Consider the following 18,557-nt stretch of genomic DNA (forward strand, 5'->3'; position numbering starts at 1 on the left):
GGGTGTATGCATGTATAGAGATGTATATGTGTGTGTGTGTGTGTATATAGGGGTGTGTGTGTATGTATGGGGGTGTATAGGTATGTGTGTGTGTATAGGAATGTGTGTATAGGAATTTGTGTGTGTGTAGGGATTTGTGTGTGTATAGGGGTGTGTGTGTGTATGTACAGGAATGTGTGTGAGTATAGGTGTGTGTGTGTATATAGGGATATGTGTGTAGGGATGTGTGTATGTATAGGGATGTGCATATGTGTGTGTATATAGGTGTGTGTGTATATAGGTGTGTGTGTATAGGGGTGTGTGTGTATATAGGTGTGTGTGTATATAGGTGTGTGTGTGTGTGTGTGTGTGTGTGTGTGTGTACCTGGTAGCTTTTACTTGGTTAATACAACTGAACCTCACGATGCTGCTTTCACACACACCAACCCTGCTGGAAAGCTACTGGTCCAGCAATTGCTTTTTATTTTCATTACTGTCCTTGTGCCCATAATGGTCCCTCTTGCTGCCTCTGAATTTCAGCACCATTTTGTTATGGACAGGAAATATCCCATATACCTGGGATTCTCTTGCATAAGGATTGTCTTCTAAAATTACGACAATTTTGAAAAGTGCCAAGATTTTTTTTATCTTTTTAACCATGGCTCGCCTTAGAAGCAGAATTGGAGTGAGAGGGAGCCATTGCCTTTCCCTTTCCTATTCCAAATTATAAGGGTAATTTAACAATTGTCACAACATGTCAACTAGTTCAGATATACACAGGGTGGAAATATGTTTCAAGTGTAACTAATTTTTACAGTTGAAATATTGTTTCAGGTGACCTGATTGAGAGTCAGTCCTTCTAACTTCCTCCTATTGCCATTGAGGGTCTTTTTTTTTTTAAATGAAGTTACAGTTTTGTTGTTACCTTGTATCTGTTTACTTATCATTTTGTATATAGACTTTCTCAAAGTGAATTTTATCTTTATTGGATTTTCCTTTATGAGGTGAATGTTTGGTCACCAGGGAGTGGCGCTATTTGAAAGGATTGGGAAGTGTGTCACTGGGGGGCTGGGTTTTGATGATCCAATAAGCCCATTCCAAGTCCAGAGTCTCTCTTCCTGCTTCTTTCAAATACAAATGTAGAGCTTGCAGCTCCTTCTCCAGCCCTATGTCTTCCTGCCTGCTTCCACCAAGATAATAAAGGACTGAACCTCCGAAACTGTAAACTAGCTCCAATTAAATACTTTCTTTTATAAGAGTCGCCATGCTCACGGTGGTCCTTCATAGCAGTAGAACACTGACCAAGACAGCTTATGGAGCTCCTTTCCTGATCTCCTATTGCCATTGTTTGTCCTTCTTTCCATTCACTCTTCCTCTGGTGTGCGTGCGTGCGTGCGTGTGTATGTGTGTGTGTGTGTGTGTGTGTGCCTGTGTATGTGTATGCCTGTGTGTGTGTGCCTGTGTGTGTACCTGTGTGTGTATGTACCTGTGTGTGCCTGTGTGTGTGTGCCTGTGTGTGCCTGTGTGTGTGTGCCTGTGTATGTACCTGTGTGTATGTGCCTGTGTGTGCCTGTGTGTGTGTGTGTGTGCGCTTGTGTGTGTACCTGTGTGTGGCTGTGTGTGTACCTATGTGTGTGAGTGCATGTGTGTGTGTGTGTGTGTGTGCGCGCGCGCACGCCTGTGTGTGTATCTGTGTATGGCTATGTGTGTGTATCTGTGTGTGGCTATGTGTGTGCCTGTGTGTGTATATGTGTGGCCCTCTGTGTGTGTGTGTGTGTGTGTGTGCCTGTATGTATGCACACATGTGTGCATAGGAGCACACGGGCCCAAGGACAGCTTTGTCATTCCTCACTCAGAAACCACCCACCTTAGTTTTCTCATCCTGGAAATCAACCAATAAGCTAGACCAGCTGGCTGACAAGCTCCAGGCATGCACTCATCTGTCGCTTCATTGTGGGTCCTGGGGATTGAACTCTGCTCCTCATGCTGGTAAGGCAAGACTTCATTAAGCAAGCTGTGTTCTAGCGTTTCTAATTGGTGCCCTGGGCAGTCATGCAGGTCCTTAGTGTGAGCACCCACAGTTGTGCAGGGGCGTGGATCTTAACCCCCGTGTGGCAAGCTCGGTGTCCCTAGAGCGCCAAGCAGGTAGGAACATTAAGGAGCAATGGAGACTGCAGCAAATTCGATCTGAAATCTAAGTGCATTTGCATTTAAATTCGTACCCCTGGAACGGAGTGCACAGAAGGGGCACACTCAGCTTTTGCGGGGCCAGTTTGCAACTCGGCAACAGTTTATTCCCAGTGGCATTGTACGTCTCTCTCCAAATAATATCTTCCATTGATTCGTTTTGATTTGTGCTTACAGAAAAGTTCTACTGCCCAGATAATGTAAAAGGAGCAGCTAATCCAAATTTGCATGCGGATGGCCCGGGTGCATAACTTCCCCTGGGAAGTTGCCATTTGACTATCACTTTTTCCACACTAATCTTGCACTGAAAATATTTTTGTATTTCTTCTAAAGCACAAACAGCCCTGAAGTTTGGGGGAGGGTGAGGGAGGGGCAGGAGAGATAGGCTCAGGTGAAACTAACACAGGGGTACTTGTGACAGCCACCGCTCGCTGCTGGCAGAGGCCGCTGCTTTTGGACTGACTAAGCTTCTGCACTAGGCCCCACCAGAACAGCCCCACCCAGAACATTAGCTGCCATCCAACCTATGTCAACAGGGCAGCTTTCAAATAGAGATCCACAGCAGTCCAAGCAGGCTAGTCTCCCTTTAGGAAGCTAGAAACTGTAAGTGATCATTTCTTCCATGTGCTTTCTTTGTTTAGGCTCAACCGCCTTACAAAAGCAGGCCCTCCTGCCACGCCCCGGGGAGCATCGCTCTGTTTCATATGTGGGAGGCTTTTGGATTCATATGTGAATTGCTAAGAAAAGCCAATCATATCTCTAAAGTCAATACGGTGAAACTTTATTTTCTGGTATATCACAGGGCAAAGACAGCCGAATGACAGACGCAGGAGCACACTAAGGCCCAAAATCTCTCAGGCACATGGAAGCAATAACCAGCTTCCCGAGGTCTGTGGGACAGCCTTGAATTCAGCTTTAGCAGAAGGCTGAACCTGTAAAATACAAGCTAGCTCTTGTCTCTCCCTACCAATTGCCAGGAGGGAGCAGTTTCTCACAAAACGCCTTTTGAATTTTTACCCAATGCAGACTCTGCCCACTGCCTACCAAAAATGGAAACAACACAAGAGAAAGATAATTATCATTTTCTCCTCTCACAGAAGAGACTTCTAACAAAGTGAACAGGGCGGAGGGGGGTGGGACAAAAAACTCAGCACGCACCAGCTCTGGCATTCTGATGAAGGGCTGGCCACTAATCCCCCAATGGTCCCTTAAATGCAGCTAAACACACCACTATCCAGATCAATGTTCATCTCCTTCTGGGAGCCTCAGAGCACTGTTCTGTGATCCACTCATGTCTGGAAACAGCAACTGTCCTAACAGCACAGGAAAGACACACCAAATCCTGTGGTTAGCATCTCTATAGGATTTCATGGCTGCAAGATCTCCTGGGACAATCTCAGGATCCTTTCCACCAGCAGGAGCACTTCCCAAGGTCACGAGCTCCACCTAGACCAGTGTTTCAGTCACTCAGAGCTCCTAGTTCATTTCCCTCAACCACTGATGGACGGGTCATGGATGGGTTGTGAGAATTACTTAAAGGATCCTAAGATCTGCAGACTGCCCAACACTCTTCCATACAATTCCACTGAAGACATGAGTCAGTCCATGGGGAACTGGCTGGAATCAACAGCCCATGCTCTGCCAGAACACTACCAACTATGAAGCCAGAGGATTGTACAAAACAAGATCAAACTGCCTGAGCCTTAGTTGAGTGTGCTGGGCTTCTAGCCTATAGTCTTTGTAGCCAGGGTACAGCTAAACTGCACGGTACTATCACAGTTGGTATAAATGCAATTATACCAATGACTTGGGGTGGGATTTCTTCTCCAAACATCTGAAATAAGAATCGGGAAAAGACTTCTGTGTTTCAGTAGAAAAGACATTGTAGGGCTAGAGATGCTAGCCCTAGCCCTTGCCACGGTAATTACCAGGTAAGCAGGAGGACCAGGTTTGACCCCCAGCAAACATGTAAAAGGCTTGGAACTCTTGCAATCCCAGTACTGGGGCAGCCAATAGAAGAGAATCCCAGGGGTGCCCTGGCCAAAGAGCAGACCAGTGAGAGGCCCTGTCTCAACAGTCAAGGTGGACAGTGCCTGATAAACACACTGAAGGTGACCTCTGGCCTTCATCCCACACATACACAAGATGAATTCAACCAGAGTCCAGGGATGTCCTCAAAGTCTGACGCTTCCTAGTGTTTTTGAGATCGCCTGTGCTGACATATCAATTACCCTTTCTCCCACACTCTCCAACACTTCCATTGTGCACACATTCCTGTGGCTCTTTAATCACAGAGGCTTTGTACACAAATGAGTTCCTCCATACGTAAACGAGCTCCATCTTGGAGCAAGATGACCAGAGCTTATCTGGGACTTCAGGGGAGCTCAGCAAACATTTCCTTTCCCCATTTTAGAAAAAAAAAAAATGTTAAGGTATACTCTGTTTCCAGCTTCCTAAAGGAAGATAATTCTAAGACTGGATCCCAAGAATCCTACTTCATACAAGACAAGGATTAACATCTTCTGTGTTTCCCTTCACATTGCTGCTTGTGCAGGGTGTAGGTCTACGAAAACACTGACAGAGTCCCAGTACAGTGAGCCCAAAGCATGTTCAATAACATGGAGTGTGCAGCCTGAGACAGAAGTGGCCAGACTCTCATTTTATCGCCCCTCGTCTTCCACTGTTCCTCCAACGTGTATGAAACCATCAGAAAGAGACCCCGATCGACCAGTGTATGACAAGGGACAGTGATTCAATTTCTTACACTTAGCAACAGCGTAGACCTCCTCAGCAATCTGCGCTCCGGGAGAGACTGCCTTCTCATTCTCCTCTTCAGAAACCTCATTTCAATTGAACACCACCACAGAGCAGCTCACCAATTAAATCAAAATGTCTCAGTATTACAGAAGAGAGATTCTTAAATGCAGTAACAGCATTTCTCAGCTGTGTTTACAGCCTTGGACATTGCTAGTTAAGCACCCGGAGGAGAGATTCTAGGAAGAATTTTACTTTGCACAAGTTCAATTCACTTCTCAGCATGAACACTGAGCAGGAAGGAAACCCAGGTTGGTCCCCAGCCCAAAAGATGAAGGAAGAAGAGTACCTCATGTATGTATGTATGTATGCATGTATGTATGTATGTATGCATGTATGTATGTATGTATGTATGTATGTATGTATGCATGCATGAAACAAGTGAATATACACTTACATATACACCACATATATGTGCCATACACTGAGCATGAACAAGAAACAGCTCCCATTTGACAGACACTTGTCTGACTTAGCGAAACATAGCATCTGTTTACTTGTTTATGCCTCCAGGGTCCTCCAGGGAGGGTTTGGTTTCTGTCACAATGGCTGATACCATGGTTTTGATAAGCTTAGCAGAGGACATCAAGTGGGACCCACAACCTCACTTTTAAGTCCCTTGGGACACCAGCCAGCATCCATGCAAGAATTACACTCTAAGCCATCTACTCTGATGTGCACCACCATTGCTTAGGACCAGATGAGCCCCACTGGGCTCTGGGTACCCAACTCAGCATCCCTAAATCCTTCATATTTCACTTGTCTGAGTTCTGTTCCTTTCCTAACAACATCATTGAACAGCCACGCCACGCTAGAGCAACTGAAACAAAGTATCTCATGAAGAGCACTCAAGCCACACATTACACTAATTTAAAATTGGGGTGTGCTGGCTTCTGGGTAGGGAGAAGTTTTGATCATCTTTGGTTCAGTGAGTCCACGCCCTTGGCTTTTCAAGGACCTTCGCTTCTGGGTAAGGCACCATGCTAGGCAGCCACAGGAGACATGCCTGACTTACTTAAGAGTGGGGATTTGTAGGAGGAAGATTTGAGGTACAGATTGAGAGAGGGCTTGGGAAAGGAGACAGAAGCTGCCCAGGCAGGAATGTGACACTAAGCCAGGCGGTACTGCTCTGAACGTGCAAGGTTGAGAGAGAATCTCCTCAGACCAGGACCTGTCCCACCCTGTCCTTGGAAGGGCCCTTAGAAGCCACCAGAAAAGACAGCCGCTCTTCCTCTTCAACCTGGGGCTGCAGGGGTGGGGGTGGGGGAGAACTGAGGTTTTTTCCAGGCTGAAGGCCTCTGCTGATTTCCCATGGATTAACACTTCCAAGTGAGTGAGAACTGACTTGCCAAGTAGTCTAATTCACTTGGCTGGTGTGTCTCACTTAAAAATCCATTAACAAGTCGGACTAGAGGGGTAGAGAATGTCCAATTAAAGCAACGCTGCCCTGTCCAAATGCGTAGCAGCTGTGCCAACCCCACACCACCAGCTAGCTACAGAAACGAGGTTTTACCATGAGAGCACCGCCAAAACCTGGTCCGAAGCCACTGAGGCCTAAGAAGAGTGGAGAGAAATGGCAAGCCACCGGCTCCTGTGTCTCCTCTAAGGGAGTCCAACGAGGGCTCATCAAGGAAAAAGAGCGATGTTTCTCACAGTCCCCCCACACAGCTGAAAAGACAAGATGTGGGCAGAATAAACTTCTGCAAATCTGGTGGGTGAATACAGGAGAGATACAGACGCTTTAATAATGAAAAAGAAAATAAACGAGAAGCAGAAAATAAACAAGCAATTGTGAAAAAAAATGGAAAAATTGAATATTTATTTAAAGATATAAAATGATCAGAAAGCACATGAAAAGGTGCTAAACATCGTTAATCAGCAGAGAAATGTAAATAGCCCCCCCCCACACACACACACAGGATACCGCATCATGCCTAAGCTTGGAAGAATGAACAATAAAAAGTCTGGGCATGACTGTGGAGGACTGGCATATCCCTCACAGCTCTTGTCAAATGATGCTGCCGCTTTTGGAAACATGTGGCAGTTCAGTAAGAGCTGCCACACAATACCATGCTCTGACCCCAACTATACACCCAAGAGAGCAGAAAGCAGCCACACACGGCGTCACAGGGGCATGATCAGTAACTACTGGTACCAAGCTGTGAGTGGGCAAACAGGTGACGAGTCACACAAGGGGGGGACTGGAAAGGGTTAAAGACCCCCAGTTCAGCTCCCAGCACCCGCACTGAGCCGATCTCAACCACCTGCAACTCCAGCCCCAGGGCATGGGATGCCTCGTCCACTTCCCTGGGCATCTGGCACTTGCCCGCACATTCCTGCGCACCGACACGTAATTAGACATTAATTTTATTTAAAAGCAAAGACTGGAGTATCAATGTAAGCTATAACATGCATTAAGCAAGAAACGTTGCAAGAGTCTATTCACAAAAACAGAGCCATGCAGTGCATGATTCCATCCGCTGGAACTGTCCACGGCTCCCAGCTCTATGGTCACTTAAAAAGCACAAGTCCTCAGGGGCTGGGGGAGGTTGGTGATAGGCGTTTAGTGTTTAAATGATCAAAGACGCAGAAATGAGTAGTGAAGGACATGGTTCAAGCTGGTGAATTTTACAGAAGGGGGTTCTATCTCAATTTCTTATTTTAAGAGAGAGATAAGATCACGTGAGAACACAGCAGCCTCCTTCCAGGACATGAGAGGGAACAGTAGCTCCTAAAGAGTCTTGAGACCCACACGGAGAGGGAAGCCAGCCCTTGAGAAGAAAAAGATAAAAGCCACCTTGTCTCAGCTACTTCCGGCTCCCAAGTGGCCTCGCAGGAGGCAGCTGCTCATCCTCAGGGCCTGCCATCCTGTTTCTATCCTTGTGTTCAGGAACAAGCAAAGGGAAGGCAGGGAGAGAGAGACAAGACCAGAGGGCTGAGGAGAGTAGAGGCACCAGAGAGGTGGGGAGGGGGAGGGGGAAGGGGAGGGGGAGGGGAGGGAGGCAGCCAGGGGAACAGAGCCCGGAAAGCATGCTCCACACACAATGGAGAGTGGAGAGTTCCCCAGCTGCACACCTTCCTTTGGAAGCATCACCTAAAGAAAGGGCTTTCCTAGAGAGGGCCGGGCTTGATGCGGCCCCCTAACATCCCCGAGCTGAGTCCAGGGCCCTTCCATCAGGCAGAGGCTGCTTGTCACACACACTTGCCCAGGGAGGTGGAGGCAGCAGGAAGGCTGGGGGCAGGGGGTGGGGGAGAACAAAAGCATCGTAACTGTACCGCTGAAGGATGATGTTCTTTCCCTTAAAGGTGAAACAAAGGAGCTGATTCCTAATGAGAGAATTCCAAGCCGGGCATGGCTGGGGGCTACAAGCTGCTTCTGGATGAAAGGGAATGGCAGGTAAGGAAAAATGGCTGTTACTCGCTGAACAGCCACATCCCAGATCTTCAACCCAGTAACAGCCCCCACAGTGCGGAAAACATCATTTCTATTTCAAGGACTCTCGCCTCTCCATTCCTGCTTCCCATGCTGACCCACATCCGGAGGAATTAAAAGATGTCTGCTTACACCAAAACTAACACTCTGACGTCCACATGAGGGTGTCCCACAGGAATGCAAGCGAGACACAGGTACAATTTTAATTTCTCCGAGATCCTGTGTAAAGATGAAAAGGAGGGGCTGCTGGAAGGGCTCAGTCGATAGAGGTACGAGCTGGCAAACCCAACTACGTGAGTTCAGTTCCCAGGGGCCACAAGGGACGAAGAGACAGAGAAGAAGATCTGCCTCCTACAAGTTGTCTTTTAGCTACCGGGCACGTGCAACGGTTTGATGCACCCACACACACGCAAAATAAGTAGATAATTAAAGTTTAAAATCCTGAAAGGAGTACTTTCACCCACTATATCTGGAATATTCTCTTTATGGCATGACGTCATTGTGCCACTAGATAAGCCTTTATGTGGTGAGCCTGCACAGCCCAGAGCGTCTGCTGGCAGAGGACAGCACAGGCCAGCCCTGATTCGGGTACAGCAGAAGCACCTCTACAGATAGTGGATAGGACTCTACAGGTTCAAAATTCCAGTATGCACTCTGTTAACTAACCTTCACAACTGTTTCAAGACCCACTGAGTTAAACAGCCAAACAAAATCACACAGAATACCATGTTTCCAACTCCCGATCAGGAAAAGGGTGAATGAACGATCAAAAAGATCGTGTAGCCATTCCGTACATGGTCATCTTAACTCTTAAGTGCAGTCATGCCTCTACAAAAGCACGTTGAGCTTAGGTATCCCCCGACTTTCTCAGTAAGACTCGGAGATAAGAGGGAAAATCAGGGTGCCGGGAAGAGGGGAGGCCAGGACAAACGGTCCCAGTGTTTTGTGGCTGGGGTGGTTCAGAGGGGTTTGTTTACAAATGCATCATTTTCACTTCTGAGGCTATGTATGTGTGCATCACACTCTCCTCCCTCCCCCCTCCCTCCCTCCCACTCCAGCCCACCCCCCAACCACATACGCAAACACAACGCATGTTCGTGTTATGGGGAGGGAAGATTCTTTGGAGACTTGGGCAGGAGAGACAGTTCAGCTGACTGGAGGCCATTGAGATCCCCATCCCCATTGCTATCACATCCTCATCCCCTTGTAAGAGCTGGATGAGGGCTCAGAGAGCTGTGGGAAATTAAGGGCCAGGCCCGGGTGAGTGAGAAACTACACAGACCAGAAGGATGAAGAGGCACTCTGGCTGCCAGCACTTCAGCCAGCTTGGAACACTGCCATCAGTTTTCACGTGTTCTCACAGCTAATCCTCATAAGACGGTGCAGTGGGTACCACTTTCTCAAAAAGAAAAAAGCAATAATAAGTTGCAAGTTCCCAGAGACTAACATCAAATAAAACATATCTTGCCTCACCATCCACAGCTTTTTCAAGCATACCTACCAACTAGCCAAGAACAAATAAATGGGAAGAAAAAAACGAGCTACCATTTACTGATGGACGGAAAAGATGGAAGCAGGTCGTGTGTGTTCTCTGTGCTATTTCAGTCAGCATCCTCAACAAATCTACAGGCACAAACTTAGTTTTCAGTTTGCATGCAAGGAGTCTATGACGCCAAAGGTTGAAGTAGCCTTGCCAACGTCATGTCACTAGGCAGGGACAGTTCCTGGATTTCAACTCCCATGGGAATATGAAATGCCCATGCTTTCCTCAGAATTAACTTATCAGTGGATGCCTTATTAGGGAAAGGCATAAATGGGCCAGAATACAAAAACTTGAGGCTAAGAAGTAGAAATAATTCTTGAGGGAAGGGACAAAATAGAGGAAAACAACAGATAGATAGATAGACGATAGGTAGGTAGATAGATGACAGATAGATGATAGCTAGATAGATGATAGACGATCAATAAATGACAGATAGATAGATGATCAATAGAAGACAGATAGATGATAAATAGACAGATGATAGATAGATAGATGATAGATAGATGATAGGTAGATAGATGATGGATGATAGATTCATAGACAGATAGCTAGATGATAGATAGATAATCGATACATGACATATAGATGATAGATAGATAGGTGATAGATATACATAGATAGATAGACAGATAGACAGATAGATGATAGATAAATAGATGATAGATGATAGGTAGATAGATAGATAGATGATCAATAAATGACAGATAGATAGATGATCAATATAAGACAGATAGATGATAAATAGACAGATGATAGATAGATAGATAGACAGATAGATGATAGATAGATAGAGACAGATAGATGATAGGTAGATAGATGATAGATGGATAGATGATCAATAGATGACAGATAGATGATAGATAGATAGATGATAGATAGACAGATAGATAGATGATAGACAGATAGATCATAGATGGATAAAAACATTAGAGGAGGCCATAGAAGGCCTCTCTCTTAGACTTTCATCCAAGCCCATCTCATCTAATTTTATAAAACTCCTGTTGGGAGGTTGTTTCCTGAGGATAATCAAGGCATCTCTACCCATGACTACCCCCAATGCCCCTTGGAAAGGTGTACAGGGGAAGGAGCCTTCTCTGCTCTGCTCTCCTGCATGGTCAGCCAGTCCTTCGGATTCTCCCTTCTAGAAAGCATGAAGAACTGTCCCTGGACTGCAGGTGTGAGGGCCCAGGACACTGTAGATGGCTGTACCAGCCCTGCCCATGCCTCTGGGGCCCAAAGCGCCCTTGGTCACGAACTTTCTTGCTAATGACTTTCCAGCTGGTACAATGTGTGATACAGGAGTAGACGTAATGGCAAAGTAAGCCTCGTTATTGATAGTCCCCCCAACTGAAAGACCTTCACACCCAAATGCAGAGTCTAGAGCAACAAGGCCATGGAACACTGTTGCTGCTACATAGCCAGGCACATCCGCAAGGGCTATTTCCTGCACAAGGAAATCTCTCTCGTAACTGCTTCAACCCTGTGACCTGAAAACACTCCAGCTCCTTCAGAGCTGATGTCCAAAGTTATTCTGAGCAGTAGGCTCCTCCCTCCCCTCTCTGAGCCCTTGAACCCTTTACAATCCATAAACACAAGGATGCTGCCTTACAGCTGGCCTTGCTCTCCCATCTCCGAGCTAACTTGCCGAGCTCCTGGGCCCCAGGCCCGGCATGGAACACACCCTGCACAAGTCTGCAGAGTACCAGGAAAGCGAGGGCTTCCAAGGAGTCCAAGATGGCCTCCCCAGCAGCTTGTGGCCTGCAGCTGAGCACTCCTGGCTGCCGGCTACCCGCCTGCTGGGCCGCGGGCACCCTCTCGTGCATTTTTCATTCTCCGTAATGGCCTCTTCTTATCATGCATTGTATCGATCTGTCTGAGCGATGGCATTTATTATTTATTAGATTTCTGTAATAGTTTTGCTCCAAAGAGCAAAGTGGGATATGCAGACTCGGAGGCAACACAAGACGAGAACAGAGACGGCTCAGAGGCAGATGGAGACCAGGGGTCTATAGTGGAGGCCAGGAAAAAAAACTGCAAAGCCGCTGCCCTCACAGAGATGGCAGCCCCGTCCAGCTGCCATCTCAGGCCAGTTCCTGGCTCCTGGGCTTATCTGGCAGTGACAGGAAAACCATCAGGGAAAGCACTCTGAGAAGCCAAGCAGTGCTCTCTCTTTACCATAACCAGTGTGGAGGCGACTCATTCACACCCGGCAGTCTCTGTTATCCAGGGATGGGGTGCAGAGCTTTACTGTGTCACGCTCCAACCCTGATAGTGCTCTCCAAAGCAAAAGCTGGCGCTGAACAAAACCTCCCCAGACTACAAGCTCCGAACTCCCACCCTGACTGAAGCCATCCGTGCCACCACAATTCCTGGAGGCTGAGCAGGAATTGAATCCTCCAGATTTCCTTCCATAAGCCCCTGAGAGTTTCGGAGGAAAATGATATTGGTGGATGCTGGATTCACTGGGCGACTCTGGCACGGTTCCGGGTTCTTGGGTCCTGAATCAAGGAATCAGAGACTCAGAGATAGAGGGGAAGCAGAGAACATCCTTTTGGAAACAGTTGTACTTCCAGGGGATGAAAAGGCCTGAGCTGAAAGGGGACCCTTGTAAAAAGCATAGGGACTGCTAAATGCATTTTCTGGTTTGTCTGTCTGTTGTTTTGACATTTACACAGGATCCGCCCTCTTGAGCATGCTCTGTTACACTTGGTTCTCATGAAACGTTAGGCATTGCATCTCATCAGCACCTTCAGGCTTCCACCCACAGGTATGTGCTCACCTAATTCCTACTTCGGTGAGCCACAGGCTGCAGTGGGGTTCCGGCCTCTGTGGTCACCTCTGCCAGGGCCGCAGTCCCAGCCCTCCTCTAACAACTGGATTTCCTGTTATAATTTGGTAGCCTTTGTATTCTCGAGGTGGACTTCCTCTCCCCTACTTTCTTGCCTTAGAAATCGTTGGTCTTCTTCGTGTAAAGCGATCAGCTTGTAAGTTCTGAGGCTATCTCACACATTTTCGTTCTACTGTATTTCTAGAAAACCAGGCAAACTGCGCACACGTGGCCGTGATGAATAGCACAGCACAGGCCTATGTCTTCGGAGTCTTCCTCCTGCATGAAAAGGAAGTTTCCTGGAAAGGCAAGGGCTCCTCTGACAGCCTCCCAGCTGCCATTAACCAAACTCATCACCCCAGGCTCCAGCTCCACCACAGGCAGCCACTGACTGCTGGCCACCCCAGACACTTCCCTGGCCCAGGGCCCCACCCCCCCACCGCCCACCCCCACCAGCCTGGTCCTCTGCCCAAATGCACCGGTGGGTTCTGAGGCAGCAGCTGGGTTTCATTAGTCTGGGGACTCCTGCAGGGATCATAGACTAATCACTAAATTAGGAAACTGCCAGTATTTTAAAGGAGTTTTTGTCAGGATCAAAATGACTGTTTTGTGTCTTTTTAATTAACAATTCTTATGCAACAACTGAGCTTCCTTATTGAAAAAAATTATGGTAGAAACTTGATTACACAAACTTAATGCTTTATACAGAAAAATCACATTTACATACAGAGGCTAAAGTAAACAGTTATGAATTTTTAAATATTCTTTCATTATTCAAAGAGTTCCACAATCGGGTTGAGATTAAACCCTTGTTTACATTCATAAACAAGGTTTTGAAGGCTCAGCCACACCAAAACCATTCCAACTCTTATGCTTTGGTGTATGGATTTGCAAACTTTGGGGTCTGAAAATAAGAACCAACTCCTTCTGCGTCTGGAGGGTTAGAGACAACCTACTACCTGAACTTGCTTAGGTGTCGATGAAGCAAGGGCTGAATTCCTCGGGCTCACCAGGGGAGATTCGAGCCAGCCCTCTCTCCCTATAGTTCCCATTCCTATAGTTCCCATTCCTTCTGCTGGGATAAAACACACCGACAAAGCAAATGCAGAGGGTGTATTAGCTCCCAACCCCAGGGAGGTCACAGCATCAGGAGCTGGAGAGAAGAGGTCACAGCGTACCCACAGTCCAGGGTCAGGAGCAGAGCATGAGCTCAGCCACACAAGGGCTCAGCTCCATGTGTCCACTCTTAAAATGCTCGGGCGTCCTGCCTAGGGAGAGGCGCTCCCAACAGTGCCTTCCTACCTCAGCTGATGTAATGAAGTCAACTCCCCGCAGACGTTAAACCCGGTGTAAATGACCGAGTATCTCTTCTTAAGCGACTCTAGCTTGTGTCATGGCGACAGTCGAACTAACCATGGCAACCTCAAACAACGCATGGCGGGCTGAGTTATTCTAAACCTCCCCCTAGAAGCTGGTGATGTACTCTCTCCAAATTTATATGGTGAGAGGGATGGCTCACTGCTGAAGTGGGGTAGTCCTCTAATTCAGGACATCCAGGGTCCTCACAGAAGGGGCAGCTGAGACACAGCGCACATAGATGGGAAACACATGTGGGTGGGTACGCAGACATAATGGACACCGTGGAGTGGCGGCCACACGGGACTTTGATCTTGACCTCTAACCTCTGGAACTCTGTGACACAGAGAAATGCCATTTAATTCTCTGATCTGCAAGACTGTTAGAACAGGTGTAGAAAACAAAGCGGGGGGGGGGATGATTCTTAGGATGCCCATTTTTAAATGGGGAACCTGGGCTGGGTTCAGAGCTTTAGCTGCTCTCCCAAAAGACATGAGTTTGATTCTGAGCACCACATGGCAGCTCACAACCATCTGTAATTTCCATTCCGGGGATTCAGTGCCCTCTCCGAGCCTTCTCAAGCGCCAGGTACACAGACATATATGTGTTGCACAGACACATACAGGGAAAATATCCATACATATAACATAGACGTAAATAAATCTCTTTTTTAATGGGGAACCTGAAGCAAGGAACTTACTTAGACATTTTATCAATCAGCAGGCAGATGCCCAGGGCTCACGGGCATCTCAGGGACAGCATATTTACTCACTTGGCAATCATAATCACAAATGTGCATCTGGGCATTGAAACTAGGAATAATTCTTTCCTCCCCTGGGGAACAATAATGCAAAACAGGCTTGTCCTTCCCTTCTAAGTCAGCAGCCATCAGCTATGTGACTGAATGCTGGCACCTCCTTTGGGAATACGCCAAGGCTCAGGCCGTGATAGCACAGGCTTACATACCAGCATCTGTAGAAGAAGCTAAGCCTAACATTTTTGAGGACAAGAAGGGGTCAGGGGGAAGTTGCATTTGAGGCAGTGTTAGCATGTGATGGTCCAGGTTGGACCCTGCAGACTATTCATACAAGGAGGCTTTTCAATGTAAATTTGATTGACTTGCTATTGTGGTTTACATACTTCATCTTCCATGTGTCCTTTGGGAAGAAGATAATGACAGCAGCATCCAGAAACCTAATAAATTAGTACCAGAAACTCTAGTTTAAAAAACAAGATTGACTACTCAATTCCTTCAAAACAATCTTTGAAAGCATCGAAGTGTTTCTCATAGCTGCCTCTGTTTACTACAAAATGCACTTCGAAGATTGAATTTTCTTGGAATTGCTACACGGGGAAATTCAGGTGTGGAGCCAGTTTATAGACTAACAGCAGGGATTCTGGGAAGGAGTCAGGAGAAGATGCAGAGTACAGAGGGCTTGGGCGGGCACCTGCTGCCCTGCCATGCAAACCAGGGCACCTTGAATTGCTCCCTGCTCCCCAGGAGATGCCTGAAATCCCACTGGGCAAAAGCAGCTCTGGGCACTCACGTAAGAGCACATAGCTCCCCTGTGCTCTGGAAAAGCAACGACTTCAACAATGGGTCAGCCGTCCAGTGCTGTACCACGTGGATGGCCGAATTTTAGGTCCCGATCTAGGCCGGGGGCATGAAGAATCCACGCCCATGCTCTCCCTCGGTCTTCTTGGGGGGTGGGATCCCTGCCCTAGTCCTGGATTCTGTCTGTACTCACACACTCTCTTTGGCCGCCCATATCCGAGTCTCTTGGCTAAATCTGTGGGTCTGTTTTGTAAAGTTGCTGCTGGTCTCCAGCCATAGTGGGCGTCCTGGGCTGGTGCAGTTGAGTCCTTCAGACCAAAAGTAGATCCTCATTGTGACCTTCCTAACAGTAATAGTACCAGAGGCACCAGATTAAGCTAAGCTGGCCTCTTCTGTGGGTAGCAGTGAAGGAGTCAGTGCTGAGTAGTAAATCGGTGCATTAAGGGAGAAGACTCTGGGGAAGGAAGATGGCTTCAGGGGTCACCGAAGAAGCAGCAAAGCTGACACTCCTTGGCCACTCTGCTGGCCCACAAGGACACGTTATCCTTTATCATACTAGCATGTGCGTTTTACACTCAATTCCAGACACACACGGGCCGTGCACAAGTGTCAGGGGAAAAGTACAGGGGTTGGTCTTCACCAAACCTTATTTGACAGATATCGATCTTCGGTGTGTCTCTGCTACTGATGCCGGGCTAGCTGACCTGCTGGCTTCCGGGCGCTTTCCTGCCTCTGCCTCCCATCTCTCCACAGGGGCATTAGGCTTAGATGTGCACACCAAGGCACCCATCTTGTATATGGACTCTGGGGATTGAAACCCAGTTCCTCAAGGTTGCACAACAACAGCTTCGTTCCCTCAGCCATCCTCCCCATCCCCAAGACTTGGCTTTTGATTCTCTAACGACCGCATATGGAAGATAGCCCTAGTGCAGCTGAGACTCATTGATGGGAAGAAGAGGGGGCTGTGGAGCCATGGATTCACTGTTAGTAGTCCTCACACACTGTGCAAGAGTAACCTGGAAGACACACATGGCGGCTTTCAGAAAGGAGGCTTCTCTGGTCCGGCCAGATGTGCAAAGATGGTCCCCTCCGCACGGCCAATCAGGAGAGGTCCTTTACATACAGATGGTCAGAGAAGAGACTTGGTCACATCTGTGTGTCGCGTGAACTGAGGTTTAGAGACCATTATGTCCCAGTCAGGCATGACTGGCCCACCTGGCCCCAGCAGCCCTAGGGTGTGGCACAGGGATATGCCTGTGGCTCCCTCAGCTTGCTGACAGAAACAAACACAATGATGACCACAGCATGGACAAATGCCCTCAAGATCCAATGTCAGTCACAGACAAGGAACCTCTCCATCTCCATCCTTGCATACTGAAGCTTCTCTGTACATGGTGCTGGACCCAGAGATAAAAGAATTCACAGGGCCTTTCTGGAAAGTAATACCTTGTGCTAAGAAACTGGAGCTTGAGGCTCGGGGGGTGGCTCAGTGCTTAAAGTGCTGGAATCCCCGAAAGTCATGTAAAACCTGGCTGTGGGAGCAAAATTCTGTAATTCCAGTGCTAGTGTGGAGGACTCCCAGAGCTACCGGGCAGCCAGTCAAGGGGAAACAATGAGCTCCAGGTTCAGTGAGAGGCCCTGTCTCAAAGATAAGCAACTGAGAACACTCGATAATCTCCAGCACACACACGCACACGCACAGACGCACACGCGCGCACACACACATACATACACACACATACCACACACACACAGAGATCATGAGAGAGACAGACAGACAGACAGAAGTAGAGTCTGGTGTCAGGCCTCCCAGTATCAAAATATGGCCCCATTGCGCACAAACCATATGACTTGCAGAAGTCGGACCCTTCCATTGTAGAACGGGAATAACAGGGTCTACTGCTAAACACAGTCAGAGCACAATTAACCGAGTAAATCACCTCATTTATTGATGGCTTAAAATAACAACCATTTCAACAAATTAACCCTCAATTATCAGTGTGGTTTCCTGGTATAGATCTAGAAGACTGTAAACGTCTCAGAGATATTGATACAAGCGTGCATTACTCCAGCAAGCCCTCTGGTGAACACAATCCAGCGTCCTTCAGTGCACTCACAGTGAGTGCACATGTGTGACTCAGCCTTAAACAGTCAGCACTTGTTTCAGACTGTAGTACTGCTGATGGGTTCTGGGGAATACCACACCGAGTAAAATAGCCTACCACCAAGGGAAGGGGACTGCACCACCTCACTTGCCGGAGACGTGCAGAGTAGTAAAATTCATGCACACAGGAAGTGGGGTGTCTCCAGCCGGAGCGGGTGTGAACTGAGGTTTGCGGGTCGGGGAGCCACATCTGTGTTAGATTCTACAGGGCCAAATGTCTGATCTCCAGATTATGGAGCCTTAAATCCCGAGTTCCTCTGAAAGGCATTATTCGGTGCTCACACCGTCTCGTCTCACCTACCATCCTGGTAAGTACCAATGTGTCCAAAATATATTCTTAGCAGGCCAGTGTTTCCACCGATCCAAAAGCTAAGGGTACCACCAAATGGGGTCTGCAATCCTCACAAACGATCTATCGCTTTGCTGTCCCTCATATGCCTCTGGCTCTCACGGGTGCATTCAGTAGACACTGTTTCTTTGTCCTGTAAGTAATAAAATCTCAAGAGACCACTTCCACAGCGGCCCATGGTGTTTGGGGACCTGAACCTATGTTTTGGGCCCTGGTTACTCTTTTCTGGTTCCCCTATGAGCTATCCCTTGTCCCCGTTGAGGTGAGAGCTGTGTTTCTGTGTTGATGGGGGAATATGGGAATCAATGGCAGGTGTAGAGTTTCATTTTACAAGACAAAAAAGCTTTTGG

At 47.6% G+C, this 18,557-nt stretch overlaps 1 protein-coding gene across 1 annotated transcript in view; it reads right to left on the minus strand.

Moving 5' to 3' along the window:
- Positions 1 to 18,557, minus strand: part of St6galnac3 (ST6 N-acetylgalactosaminide alpha-2,6-sialyltransferase 3) — a 474,031-nt gene that overhangs the window by 341,285 nt on the left and 114,189 nt on the right. The gene's annotated exons all lie outside the window — the stretch shown is intronic.

The sequence above is a fragment of the Phodopus roborovskii genome, unplaced genomic scaffold (assembly GCF_943737965.1).
Source record: "Phodopus roborovskii unplaced genomic scaffold, PHOROB, whole genome shotgun sequence".
Taxonomy (NCBI): Eukaryota; Metazoa; Chordata; class Mammalia; order Rodentia; family Cricetidae; genus Phodopus; species Phodopus roborovskii.